We start from the raw sequence: 12,646 nt of genomic DNA on the forward strand, positions 1-12,646 counted from the left end.
CCAATTTGCTTCCCAAAGACAGTTTAGCAATATTTAGTCAAGTAGTGTGTGTGTGTCCTTTCTTTTCTTTCTTTCTTTCTTTCTTTCTTTCTTTCTTTCTTTCTTTCTTTTTAAATATGGAACGCTTCACGAATTTGGATGTCATCCTTGCTCAGGGGCCATGCTAGTCTTCTCTGTATCGTTCCAATTTTAGTATATGTGCTGCCCAAGTGAGCACAGTGTGTGTGTCCTCAAGCCAACCACTCCACGTAGGGAATTTACCTTCAGGAGATAATTGCCCACATTTGAAATGCACGCAAACTAGATATTCATCACAGCATTGTTTATAATGACCAAAAATAAGATGGAGCAAACTAAAAGCCCTCCAGTAGCAAATTGGTTAAATAAATCATGAATACTTCTGTATAAAGGAACACTGTGAAACCACTAGAAATGACGTTATATTTAGATATTGCATGAATAGATGTCTATGACATAGAATAAGAGTTCACAAATGAGCATGTTCACTTATTATCCCATTTGTGTAAAACTGATATGTATACACACAAGCACATACACACACACACAGATTAATCTGTAAGTGTTTGTAGAGTCTGCTTAATACCTGGAAATGAGATTTTAGATTTTGTCTTTTTTTTTTTTAACTTACCTACTGTGCTTTGTGTTATTATTGGAACTGTTTGCAATCAGCTTTATTACTGTTATAAAAACCATAAGGGCTTTTTGATGTTTTAAAAATGTTCTCTTTAAACAATTAATATCATTAAGAAAGTAATATGGGGAGTTGTTGCCAGCAAACTGTTCAGAAAGAGGTGTGGCCATTGTTGCTAAAAGCCAAATAAATGAAAACACTCTCCAGGGAAACTGACTCAGCTTTTGGTGGGTTGTCTATAGTAGGTGGAGACATCCTAATTGGCAGATTTTTAAAGCTTTCTACTGAAAGAAAATAGTTGGATCTTAGTTGATTACCTCCTTAGTGGAGAATATATTTCAATTCTTCCATTTTACTTTTTGTAGATCTGGGGAGTTGGGGTGGGGAAAGGAAATATATTTATGGTTTCAGTGTAAACTTCATTCATTTAGGATTCCTTATTTTTATTTTTTCTTCAGAAATGTATCCACAGTAATTTTTAGTAAATCTAGGAAGATATTTTTTTTATGCACACGGTATGGTTTTTTATTTTTTTAAAGATTTTATTTATTTATTTGACAGAGAGAGATCACAAGCTGGCAGAGAGGCAGGCAGAGAGAGAGGAGGAAGCAGGCTCCCTGCTGAGCAGAGAGTCCGATGTGGGGTTCGATCCCAGGACCCTGAGATCATGACCTGAGCCGAAGGCAGCGGCTTAACCCACTGAGCCACCCAGGCGTCCCCACAGTATGGTTTTTTAAAGATGAGCTCCTACCCCAGAGTAACTCTGTACCAGTTTATCTCCTCACCGCAATCTCAGGTTATTTATTATATTTTATGTTTTATGTCATTTTATTTTGGGGGATGAAAAACTTATTTACAAAGAAATGCAATGCACTTATGCAATTCATAGCAGTTAAATGCGAATAAAATAGGGTAGCTCTCAAAAGAGGTAATGTTAATCTATTATAGACCTATTCACTGTAGTACCTCCCGATTTTACAATTCTAATATATCACCTCTTTTTTTGAGGGAGTGCTTGCCACTTTGACTGGAGATAGGCTGAAGTCCAGTCTGCAATAGTTTTAGCCCTTTTGTGGAGCTTAATCTTTTCCTCTTTTATGGCCATTTGAGTGACTCTGCTGGAGAATCCCGTCCTCGTTTTCATCATGTTGATTTCCCCAGCACTTGCCCTTACTTAGCATTTCAAAAAGGAAGAAAAGCAGCAGGCAGTCGTTATTTGGTAACAACCCTCCTTCTCTACTGCTCCCTAGGCTGTAAAATCAGATGTGGCTGAATTGCTGTCTTAATTTTTAAGTTATTTAATATGCTTAAGTATGATTAAAGTACTTAATTTTACTTAACAGAAAATAGTTTGCTCATTTACAGAAAAGTGCTTTTCTGGTATTTTCGTAACTAACAATTTCTCAGTTGCTTAGATTTCCCTTGCTTGGTATCCCTAGTTTATTCCTTTTGACTTTTAAATGAAATACGTAAATGCGCAACGAGTGTACATACAAAGCTTTGTTTAAACAGAAGTAAATTAATGCAAAGTAAATCTAAATGTTTGTGAATATAAATCTATAAATAGAAAGGTTACTTGAATTTTGTATCTTCCAAAGTATAACTTTATGGAGTTTATATCCCACACATTGATGACTTCTAAAACCTAAGAAACTTATTTTTCTTTCATTTGCTTTTTTTTTTTAAGATTCTATTTATTTATTTGACAGAAAGAGACACAGTGAGAAAGGGAACACAGCAGAGGGAGTGGGAGAGGGAGAAGCAGGGAGCCCAATTTGGTGCTCAAGCCCAGGACCCTGAGATCACATCCAGGCACCCCCTTACTGTCATTTTCAACAGTATCATCTCCTGGAAAAATCTCTGACCTCTCTTGATTTGATTTCTCTCTCTCTCTCTCCCTCTCTCTCTCTTTTTTTTTTTAGATTTTATTTATTTATTTGAGACAGAGAGCGAGGTCACAAGTAGGCAGGTGGGGGCGGGGGATGCAGGACTCTGAGATCATGACCTGAGCCAAAAGCAAGACTTAACCCGCTGAGCCACCCAGGAGCTCCCCTTGATTTTCTGCCATTTTCTGACTATGTGCTGTTGGATAAGTCGGTGTGTTCATTCATTCATTAATTCATTCAGCAAGCTACTGATAGCCATTCTGTGTCTTTCACCAGAGGCTCTCTGCAGGCTACTAAAAAGTCTCCAACTAAGACTTGGAGATTGTCTTGGAGGACAGTAATAGTCACAAAAGATAAACAAATAGTTGTGGTTTGGTAGGCTATATACAGAGACAGTAGATATCATGAAGCTTGGGTGAAACTGGGGCCATAGAAGCTGAGGGGATTCTGGGCCATCCTCTGCAAAGACAGGGAGACATTACAAGACAAGGAATCCTTAGAGAACTTAACCTTAGAAATCAGGGAGGATTCTGGGAAGAAGAGGGATGAAGGGAAGGAGTCAAATGCTGCAGAGTATAGTGAAATAAAGATGGGAGTGTTGCCCTTTGGTATGGAGCTGGGAGGATCCCAGTAACATTTGCAAGATGGAGTTAGTGACATAATGGGTGTGAATGGAAAAGGAGGAAGTAAAGACCAGGCAAATGGACATTTTTCCAAGAAACTTGTTTATAAAGGGAAGGGTCAGAGAAGATTCAGATTGTAGGGAAAGCATGGCCAGAGAGATTGTTAGGAAGGAGAGGTTTGAGCATGTTTAAGGCTAAGAAGAAAGAGCCAATGGAAAAGGACAAAACAAGAGGAAGGGGACCATGGTATATAATTCAAGATGAGCTTCCATGTCAGACAGACCGAAAGTAAATCTTGTGACCTTGGGCCCCTGAAGCTCACTTTTCTCTACTATAAAATGATAACCTGATACATGCATGAAATTTCTTCATTCATTCCTATAACTCACTATGATGGCAGATGCTGGACATGCAGCAAAGACAGTTGTCCTCGCTTTCTAGGCTGTTACAGACTGGTGGATATAGTTGTGAAGAGCAGAAATAAATTTCAAGAGATTGTTTGAAGACTCAGTTACTATTTGGATATGGGGTAAGGGAGAAGGTTATACAGTAGACAGTGGGGTGGGGCAAGTTGTCCTGTTTGGCTCAGTCCTACGGAAGTCCTCTGATTCCATGGTTGAGGAGTCTCTCCTGCTCTCAGCAGATGTTCATGAGAACACACGTAGCCCCAGTTGCTACCTGTGTGCCCCCAGACAGCCAAGTCCATGACCATATGAGAAACGGACTTTAGCTGCTGCCATATTGCCTGAACTCCAGAAAGCAGAACAATGGAAAAACCTAGGTCCCTGATGATAAAATTGAACCACTGATCACACGTGTCTGAATCGTCCCTCTCTCTAAACTCCCATTTCAGCCTGCTCGTCAGGGTTTCTGGTTAAATGTAGCCCAAAGTATCCTAATGCATTATTAGAGGTTGATAGGAGAATAAAGTGAAATATATACAACACCTAGTGTTTCAAAAGGGTAAAGTCAATCTCTGCTAATTATTACTATTAATTATTTAATTAATTAGTACTATTTTTGATACCCAGGTTCTTTGGCAAATGGGAATACCCATGAGTTGGCAAACTGTATATAGGGCAGATAGGAGATATTATAGGCATTGTGGGCCACATATGGTCTGTATTCTGTATTCTTCTTTGTGCTTTGTTTTTTCTTTTTTAAAAAATGTAGGATCCATTCTTGCCTAAGCTGTGGGCATAGCTGGCTTATTGGCTGGAGTTTGCCGACCCCTCGTAAGGCCATTCACTGACACAAGAACCCGGGAGGGGGAGGCTTGGAGAAGATAATTGAATTCTGTTTTTTTTTTTTTTTTAAGATTTTATTTATTTATTTGACAGAGAGAGATCACAAGTAGGCAGAGAGGCAGGCAGAGAGAGAGAGGAGGAAGCAGGCTCCTGCTGAGCAGAGAGCCCAATGCGGGACTCGATCCCAGGACCCTGAGATCATGACCTGAGCCGAAGGCAGCGGCTTACCCACCGAGCCACCCAGGCGCCCGAATTCTGTTTTAAATATATTAAGGCAGCATATCCAGGTAGAGATGCTTATTAAGCCCAGAGATCTGGGCTGGAGATATAAATGGTGAATCATTAACACACAGATGGTAGAAAGCCAAGGAAGTCAGGGATGGATTAGATCATCCAGGAAGACTGTGTAATCTACAAGTAAGGTAAGGAAAAAGCTAAGGAAGAACCTACAAAAAGTCCTTTTGTCCAGAATCAGAGTGAGGGTCACAGTCCTACACAGGTTAACTAAGAGCTCAATAAAAAGGAAACCAGTCTCAGTGCAGTGGTTTATGTGTCTGAGGGACTTACGCAAAGGATCTTATGAGCGCACACTGAGAGGCATCTAACCACCTGGAGCTTGGAAAGGGAGCTCAAGATGTCATGACTTCACAGTCTTGTGAGATGCCTGGGAATTAGCCATGTCTCCCAGGCAGACGGAACTTTTGCTTTTGCCTATGGAAAAGCACCGAAAAGTAGGAGACAAATACCAGGGCTGGTATGCAGTTAGAGACGCCTGGGTGGCTCAATTGATTAAGCATCTGCCTTGGTCTCAGGTGATGATCTCAGGGTCCTCAGACCTCAGATGAGTCCTGTTTCGGGCTCCTGGCTCAGCAGGGAGCCTGCTTCTCCTTCTACCTGCCCCTCCTCCTGCTTGTGCTCTCTCTCTGACAAATAAATGAAATCTTAAAAAACAAATTTTATTTATTTATTTATTTTTAAAGATTTTATTTATTTATTTGACAGAGAGAAATCACAAGTAGATGGAGAGGCAGGCAGAGAGAGAAAGAGAGGGAAGCAGGCTCCCTGCCGAGCAGAGAGCCCGATGCGGGACTCGATCCCAGGAGCCTGAGATCATGACCTGAGCCGAAGGCAGCGGCTTAACCCACTGAGCCACCCAGGCGCCCTTAAAAAACAAATTAAAAAAAAAAAGTGCTGGTATGTAGGTAGACCAAAAGGTAACATCAGATATAGGTTGGAGAGATAAGAAGGGCCAGATCAAGAATGTTTTATGTGCAACACCAAGGCTTTGAAACTAGTGAGGATCTCTGCACGGGTTTTGCGCAGAGGATTGACACGATCATGGGGATGTCTTAGAAGCCTAGTAGGCGTCCTAACAGCAGATGTGTGAAGACTGACTTCTTGGAGAGTGCCATGGGGAGGAGGGGTGGAGAACAGAAAACCCACAGGGGCGCCTGTGTGGCTCAGTGGGTTAAAGCTCTGCCTTCTGCTCCAGTCATGATCTCAGGGTCCTGGGATCGAGCCCCAAATTGGGCTCTCTGCTCAGCGGAGAGCCTGCTTCCTCCTCTCTCTCTGCCTGCCTCTCTGCCTACTTGTGATCTCTGTCAAATAAATAAATAAAAATCTTTAAAAAGAAAATCCTCTGTATCAGACCAAGGGGAAGACATTTAAGGGATTAATCAGTAATGTGCTAGGAGATGCTTTAAGACTGAGTCTGGATGGGGAGAACCCTGATTTGTGGCAGTTGCCACTTTTTTTATGTAAATATTTCTGTCATGCCCAAACTAAAGCCAGTAGTAGGAATACAGAGAGAGAGTGGATTAAGAGAAAGATTTAGGAGTTGAATTGAAAGTTGTTGACCAGTTGAATGGAAGGTGAGGAACTACAGGCTCTTAGATTTCTGTTGTATGAGTTGGTGACTGGTGTATCACTGAAATGGGGACAATAAAGAAATAAGCAAGCCTATATGGTCCCTCTCTCCTTGCTAGAATGTTCCATGGACGAAGGGACTTTTCATCATTTCCCTACGCTGCTGTATCCCTAGCACCCAGAATAGTGCATGGTATATTGTTGGCGCTCGATAAGTATTTGTTGAATGAATGAATGTTTCCCCATTAAACCACTTGAGATCACCGCTGGTTTAAACCGTGTCCCTGAAGCTGTGCAGAGCCTTATACACTGAGCTGAAAAGTGGTAGGATGAGAAATTTGACCCAATGCATAGACTATACTTGGAAAAGGCTCCTCCCAAGAAGAGGAGATATCTGGAGGAAATTGTATATTACTTTGTCTCAGGAAGAAAGAATCTTAGCATGTAGCTTGAGGACTATCCCCAGGGCAGTGGATGAGAGCTGTGGGACCAAGACCTTGCATGAAAATCATGGCTCAAAGAGGGGCACCTGGGTGGCTCAGTGGGTTAAGCCTCTGCCTTTGGCTCAGGGTCATGATCTCAGGGTCCTGGGATCAAGCCCCGCATTGGGCTCTCTACTCAGCAGGGAGCCTGCTTTCTCTTCTCCCTCTCTGCTTTCTGCTCTGCCTACTGATGCTTTCTCTCTGTCAGATAAATAAATAAAATCTTTTAAAAAAAGAAAAAGAAAAAGTCAAGAGCTGAGCCAGCAGGAGAGGGAAGAGGGGGAAGGAGGTATGGAGTGTTAAATATCAAGAATTCAACCGAGTCATTTTTAAAGATCTCATAGACTTTATTAATCAATTCATTCATCAGGCCCCATCCCACCTAGCAAGTGGAGAGGAGGTCCAAGCAGCATGGAAGGATTTTATAAGCAGAAAAGTGGCAAGACAATTAGCAAAAGAAAAGAAAGGATTATTACTGGCAAGGTCACCTCCCCTTAGGGGGAGGGAGGGTGGTCTTATTTGGTGATTACCTTGAAATGCTCCTTCAACCTCATCTTCACTGGGGAGGAGGATGGAGAAGGCCCAGGTGAAAGGTTACCTCATTTGTGCCTGTGCTGACCAGAGAAGGCCTGACTGGTTGAGAGCACGAATGTGGGGGAGAATAAAACTCTAATTAGGTTAAGTAGTAAGCTCTGGTTTGGTGACTTGATCTGGCCTAAGTGACTCCATTTTGGACTTGTGGTTTCTTTTTAACAGGAGGGAAGGCGGGTTCTGTCCAAGGTCAGAAGTCAGGGACTGGAACCTGAAAAATCTGGCTTGTGTAACTTGTCAAATGTGTTCAAATGATTTTTGCCAGATTCCAGTGTAGCTTAAACAGAAAGGACCATGGGATGCTTGGCCAGCTGTTAAACCTGGCTGGTAAATGGAACCTCGTCTATATGGACAAGAAAACTTGCCAAGTTTTGCACTGTGGGCATTAATGGAACTTGGGAAAGAACTCCTTTTGGGGTAGGTAGAGAACTCTTTCAGTCAAGTGTTTTTTTTTCTTTTCTCAAGAAATTTTTTTGCCCAAGAGAACATTTTATAAATCATATTAATTACTCTAACTAATATAAATATTTTTAGGGATTATTTTATTTTAAACTGTACATTTGGAAGGTTACACTATCACACCAGACTGTAGCCACGCAAAACCTTAAATTTGACTGAGGACTTCTTGAATTTTCTTATCTTGTTTTCCCTTCAAGACCTGCTTTCCTCAAAGCAGCTTCATGCATTGCCTTTGGGGACTTCCCCAAGATCAGGCTTTGAGATGCAAGGCCCTGGGATTTTAAATTTCAAAAGCCCAAACTGGGTGGGGCGGGGCGCCTAAAGGTTTTGGCACAGACCACAGTTACAATGGAAGTGGTTCTCCCGCCTGCGCCCCCCCACCCCCACCCCCGCCCCATTCTCCAGTGGAGAAAACTTCCTAGATTGCAGAGAGAAGCGGAGGGGGGCGGTCTTCAGAGAGGAGAGAAAGAGGAGTTAGTTGCTGCTGGCTCACCAGAAGAGCCCTTGCCCATTTCCTTCCACGCTGGTTTGGGAGTGAAGGTCAAAAACCCAGTGGACTCCCCAGGTAGACTGAAGTTCTAGGAACTGAGCAGACCTTTGCCCCCTCCTCCTCCCCACCAGTGAGAGGAATAGGGAAGGCAGATGAATAGGGGAGAGTGCTGAGAGGTTTCAAGTGCCTTCCCACCCCAGCAGGTAGCCTGAGAAGGTGCTGGCCCTACCGGCCTCTTGACAGCCTTCTGGCCAACTTGGTCATAGAGCACCTTCTTCTGTGAACCATCATTGGGGGTGGAGGTGGGGGGCAGTGGCGGGAAAAGTTGGCATAAGGGGACCAGGAGGACACTTCTATAGCCCTTAACCTGTGTCCTGCACTGAATAACCCAAGAACAGATGGCATGGAGGGCATTTCACCTGTTGCTGGCTCGCCATTAGTGGCACAGAGGTCTCACTGCTCCCCAGGAACTTGGACTCAACGTCAGCAGAAAGGAAGGAGGTACCAAAGGGACCGAGATTAGGTTTAGGAAACCCGTTCCGGTGGGGTCTGGATGGAGAGAGATGCTTTTCCCTGTTTACCCATGTGCATTTATTACCTATACAAAAATAAAATAATGTTCACTTACAGAAAAGATGTTATTTCTCACACATGCGTGTTAAGCAAGTGAGTGTCCTATTTACTATATTGGTATAATAGTATAAATTCTAAGGAAATAAAGCTGTATATTCGTTTTACAAGCCAGGATAAATAATTGTTTTATATCACTTTGAATTCATGTTCTGGCTCTACATGTAGGCTCTTCTTAAACAAGACTTACTCATTTTTTACACTACCCTATCTCCATACACAAACAGTTGGCTGGCTCACTGCTTTGCAAGTAGTAGGGACACAGTATTTATTTGATTGATCAGTCGATTGACTCAGGACATGGATTTGTGACCATCACTACAGACCTTTTGAAGATTTGATTCAAATCCTGTTGGAATTTTGACCATATATGGAGGCCTAATTGTTTTCCAGAGAGACTAGAAAACGTTTCTTTATGCGGCAGGTTATTTGAGTATCAGACAAGTAAGACCTTTTACGGACTGTCATGATCCAAAGAAAGTGACTCAAACTAAGTCTATAAGAATGAGTTTTCAGGAGGACATGGCAGAGGAGGACACTTTAGGCATTGGGCATGCGTGTGCAAATGCACTGTGGTATAGCCCAGACACGGCACACACAACTCGCTGGGGTGATGATGAGAAATGATACTGGACAGCGAGATAGGCTGCCGATCCTGCCCAGGCCAATTTCTCATTGCGTTTGCTAGCATCTTCCAAGTGGACAAGGCATTAGGTTCCAGACAAGATCTTCCAAGGGGCTGGCATACAGCGTGAAAACAAATGAGTGAATAGCAAAGCACTGGAAGAAAGCGTCCAAAATTGCCTTTTTGTTCTTATTCTCCCTACTGTCTGCAGTTGAGCAGGAAAGCCTGTTAGATGTCATCCTGGGGTTCCGTGATAGGCTACGGAGGCCGTCTGTCTCCAGTGAGCAACTCAGCTTTAGGGTCAGTTGCTAGAAAGGGATTTTGCTTATCACCTGCATGTTTGGAAGCGTTACATGGGGCATGCTGGGTGAGAAGCAAAGCCGTTTACTGGCTCTTCTCACCATCTGGCTTCAGAAGGGCTCAAATGACACCTGTTCCAAACACCCTGTTTAATATGGAACCCTCATCCCAGGCTCAGCACTCCCTGTCTGACTTCCCTAGTTTGTTTTTATTCACAGTATTTTTTTTTTTAAAGATTTTACTTATTTATTAGAGTGCACACATGAGAGGGAGAGCGAGACAGGGAGAGCAAGAGAAGGGGGAAAGGGAGAAGCAGACTTCCCGCTGAGCAGGGAGCTGAGGCTGGGCTCAATCCCAGGACCACCTGAGCGAAAGGCAAACACTTAACCGACTGAACTCAGGTGCCCCTCTTCACAGCAGTAACCTCACATTCTAACACACCAGGACATATATTTACTTGTTTTGTTTACTGTCCATCTCGTGCACACACACTTCCATGGAATGCAAGCTTCACGGGCATAGGGCTAGGTTTTGTTTTGTTTTTAAGATTTTATTTATTTATTTGACAGAGAGAGACACAGCGAGAGAGGGAACAGAAGCAGGGGGAGTGGGAGAGGAGGAAGCAGGCTTCCCACTGAGCAGAGAGCCCGATGTGGGGCTGGATCCCTAGACTCTGGGACCATGACCTGAGCTGAAGGCAGAACCTTAACGACTGAGCCATCCAGGTGCCCCTTGGTCAGTTTTTCTAGAACAGTAAGATGCCCTGTGTGCTCGTGGAATGGGGAGGGAGTACATGAGATGCTGTGACTTAGCCCATCAGTCATACCACCCACCAGAAGTAAGTGAAAAACCCATCCAGCGAGAAATCTTCAGGGTTTGAGGATTAACGCCATTAAGTTTGTAAACACCACTACGGTTTCCCTGCATATCACGGACATGGAGAAGTTAAGGCCTTCTGCCATTCCAGTGCGACATGGTGAGTAGATGGAGACGTTTTGGGGTCAGGTAGACTCAGATTCAGATTCACTGAACAGCGAGTGAGTCAGAACCAGTTCTTCATCTGTGAAATGTCAATGATGCTAAGCTCCCAGGGTTGTTGTAAAGTTGAAATGGGGAAAAGTCCAAAGTACACGGCCCGTGACACGTGGCAAACACTTGAAAACATCTGTTATTATTTTGTCATCATTTGGAGGTCTGTATGAATCTGCTAGGGCTGCCATAACAAGATACTACAGACTGGGTGGCTTAAAAAACAAAAACAAAAACAAAAACCAAATATATTTTCTCATGGTTTTGAAGGCTAGAAGTCTAAGATCAAGGTGTTGGCAGGTTTGGTGCCTGGTAAGGCCTCGCTCCTGGCCTTGCAGGTGGCCACCTTCTCATGGGGGCCTCATGTGGTCTTTCCTCTGAAAATGTGTATCCCCCCTGCTTCTTCCTCTCCTCCTTAAGGAACGGGATTAGGACCCACCCTTACGACCTCATTTACCTGTTCAACCTTTACCTGTTCAAAGGCCCTGTCCCCAGGTGAGGGCTTCAGCACTGGAATTTTGGAGCAACACAGTTCGGTCCATAACAGAAGGTGAGGAAGGTTTTGACAGAGGACCTCTAATTTTGATACATTCGGTAATTAGGTTATCTTTATTTCCCAGAAATGAAGGGTCTTAGGTGGCTGTGTTTTGACTAGCAGATAGGCACTGAGAAGTAAGGGAAGAGATCAAAGCATTCAGTAGCAGGTGTTCATTCTACAAACAAGAAGAAAGGAAATGATCCGGAAGGGGGAAACATTACATGGGCAGAGCCTGAAAGCTCCTTCCTTAGGGGTTGCCCTCCCCCTGGGAATGCGTTTGGAGGAACAGTAACACAGAATGGGTCAATCACCCCAGAGGAGAGAGAACTAGCAGTGGCTATTGAGAGAAAGCTGAGAGAGAAAGAGAGAGAAGGTGGCCATACTTCTGATAGCAGATGTTTGCCTCCTCAAGAGATAAACTCCTTTTTTCCACCACTTGGGTCTACGTTTCCTCCTTCCCCTCCAGGGAAGGAGGTACAAGCAGACTTCCTTCTAACTAGACACCCAAGAAAGCTGGGGGAAATTTTTAAAAAATAGATTTTGTACAAGCAGACTACTATTTTGTAACTGGAAGCAAAAGCAAAGACACTTTCAAGCTGTAAATAGTAATTTTATCAAGAAGGCAGGTTGCCAGCTGGAGGCACGTACGTCCCGAGGTGGGGTCCGTGAAGCGGAGCTGTGGACACCTGGGCCTCCTTCCTGCTTGGTCACATCTGCTCTTACCTGGAAGGTTTGGGAGAAAGGATTCTAGATTATATTATTTTTTCTGGGTATTGTTCCAGAAGATAATAGAGTACTGATTCAAAAATAATAATAATTTTTTTAAATTTATTTATTTAACAGAGATCACAAGTAGGCAAAGAGGCAGGCAGAGAGAGAGAGAGGGGAAAGCAGGCTCCCTGCTCAGCAGAGAGCCCGATGTGGGGCTCGATCCCAGGACCCTGGGACCATAACCTGAGCCGAAGGCAGAAGCTTAACCCACTGAGCCACCCAGGCGCCCCCAAAATAATAATAATTTAAAGAAGCAATTGCATCTATGTTTGGAGGGGTTTTGTTTTTTGTTTTGGTTTGATCTTATTGTTTATTGAGTACTTTGATTTTTTTTTTTTTTAAGATTTTATTTATTTGTCAGAGAGAGAAAGAAAGAGCACAAGCAGGGGGAGCAGCAGAGGCACAGGGAGAAGTAGGCTCCCTGCTGAGCAGGACCCCAGGATTATGAACTGAGCCA

At 43.4% G+C, this 12,646-nt stretch overlaps 1 protein-coding gene and 1 non-coding gene across 2 annotated transcripts in view; one reads left to right on the forward strand and one right to left on the reverse strand.

The window, feature by feature from the left end:
• The window catches only part of FBXO36 (F-box protein 36), a 93,700-nt gene that overhangs the window by 31,920 nt on the left and 49,134 nt on the right, over positions 1–12,646 (forward strand). The gene's annotated exons all lie outside the window — the stretch shown is intronic.
• LOC123391703 lies at positions 111–217 on the reverse strand. The gene has a single exon (XR_006606398.1). It is a non-coding gene; the product is annotated as a U6 spliceosomal RNA (small nuclear RNA).

Source organism: Mustela putorius, unplaced genomic scaffold (assembly GCF_011764305.1).
Source record: "Mustela putorius furo isolate JIRA1106 unplaced genomic scaffold, ASM1176430v1.1 tig00000275_pilon_pilon_pilon, whole genome shotgun sequence".
Lineage (NCBI taxonomy): Eukaryota > Metazoa > Chordata > Mammalia > Carnivora > Mustelidae > Mustela > Mustela putorius.